Consider the following 2,307-nt stretch of genomic DNA (forward strand, 5'->3'; position numbering starts at 1 on the left):
GGGCTTGCCTGTTTGTTTTGCAAGCAAAGGGCAAGAAGCAACAGAAAACGGAAGCAAAACAGAGAATCAGGGCAGTTGTTAGAAAGCAAGAAAAAAAAAAAAAAATCAATCGCAACGACCCGCAATGCAGAAAGCACAGAAGTCTCTTCCTGTTCTGAATTCTGAATATTCACTACCTGAACATAAAACAATCTCTTTTAGGAACATGTGACGAGAACGGACAATGATGGCAGGACAGACGTCGCGTTGATGCGAAGCACGTGTGACAGTGGACCGGAAGCCACAGAGCCAGGCCCGAGCCGGGAAGGGCGCAGTGCGGGTGGGTGGAACCCGGTTTTAACTTCAAAACGCTATGCTAGTCACTCTGGTCCTGAACGGCCAAGCTCTCTGGGCCTCAGTGTCCCCTTCCACAAGGAATGCTGGTTAGGTGAGTGAAAATGAGAACAAAAACACGGAATCCGGATGAGAAATATGGGTGTTTCTTCCACACACGGGGAGACTCATGGCTCACGCGCAGAGAAGGCACATCCCGCCCAAGGCCGCAGCGAGTCCCAGCTGTGCTTTGGCCCTCAGTCTCCTCCAAGGACACGAGGACCTCAACATCTACGGGGGCCCTGACCCATGACCTGCAGGAACGATGGACGGATGACAACCACAGATGCGCCCCTTTCTGATGAGAACAAACTCTGGGAAAGTGGACGATGACAGCGAAGGAATGAGCGAGGATGGGGGATGAGGGACGGACACACGGTGAGACGTCACCCTGAGGGACAATGCTGCTCGCCCCAGGGACACTGCAGGGGTCTCGCGGAGCAAACCGGGAGACCTCCAAACCCCCTAAAATGAAAACATTCGAAAGGGGCAAGTTCCCAGCTCTTAAAGCGAGGGACCCTCAGCCTAATACCAGCTCCCTTGGGTGGGGGCGGGAAGGAGAGGCTTGAGGGGACAGGGGTGGGCGTGTGTGGCCGTCAGGGTCCCTTCCACACGGACCATCTAGAACTGAAACTGCTCTTCTCACTACTCTCAGAGTTGAATAAGCTTTCTCTCGCTTCGAGGACAGGCCACTTGTGCAATGAGAGAGATTCTTACTCTTTTGGTTTTCAAGAGGGAATGTCTTGTATCAAAATTGCCAGCCAAGCATTGCAAGATGGCTCTGGGCAGCCTTCTCTGAGTGGCCCAGGCTCCTGGCCCTTTACCCCCATTTCGATATTGGCCTAAACGTCATCACCAAGAGCAAAAATGAAAACATATGACTCTGAGACACAGAAGGACGTCTCCAGATGAGCCACTGTAGGTCTGAGTGGCGTTTTCACATCCCAAGGCTCCAGGAGGCCAGAAGGCTGGGTTCAGCTTGCCAAACACTGTATATTGGAAAACATAAATCCTTCATCCCGGCCATGTTCACCAGCAGTTTCGATTCCAAGAGCTTTGTTTTTTTTTTATCTCATCCATACGTATTCATAAATTCTTATACCAATTTAATAAAGAGGTTTCATTTGATAGAAAGCAGACACTGTGAGGCTAATCCTTAGAAACCCCCGAATGGGCTTCCTCCTGAGCCTTTATTATATGGCCTTTATTATAATAAATCAAATTTAAGGTGCTTTGAATGGAAAACAACTGTCAGCCTCTTCACCATTCCCAAGGCTGCTCTCATATTTCTCTTGGGAGAAGCCAGAGGTGCGGTTCGACACACATCTAAACATTTGAAAGAAACGGGTCATCTGCTAGCACAGTTTCAAACTTGGACACAGAAACTATGGTTTGCAGAGAGCTGGGGTTTTACTTCATATATTTTTAGGAACACAAGATTTTTATTAAACACTGGTGTCAGGGACCTAAGCGAATAAATAAATAGGAAAGCAAAAACCCTGCCTCCCCTTAGAGTCATAACATCATTTTTGCATCATGATCATTAGTATAAAAAAAAAAAAATGAGCTTGGAACGTCTGCAGAAGCCTTTTCGTTAATTACCAAAAAAAAAAAAAAAAAGACCCAGGCGTGTGTAACTTGTCACTCGAGGCCTTGTTTTACTGCAAAAGCCAAAGCGACCTGCAGTCCTGGCTGCCAGGATGCTGTGTCGAGGCGGGTTCCGAGGCAGTGTCCAACCTCAGGGAGAGAGCGCTGCCATCAGGTGCCTGGGACTGCCCCATCACAGGGGAAGAAGGGGGCGGGCAGCTGGACGGACACACGCTCCACTACCTTTGCCCTGGACCGGGTATAAAGGCTGAGGCAGGTATTGTGTCGCTTGAGTTTAAACTACTTTAGGGTTTAGGGATTTGATTCCTAGTCTCTCCCCCAAACATT

This window comes from Pteropus vampyrus, unplaced genomic scaffold (assembly GCF_000151845.1).
Source record: "Pteropus vampyrus isolate Shadow unplaced genomic scaffold, Pvam_2.0 Scaffold726, whole genome shotgun sequence".
Classification (NCBI taxonomy): Eukaryota; Metazoa; Chordata; class Mammalia; order Chiroptera; family Pteropodidae; genus Pteropus; species Pteropus vampyrus.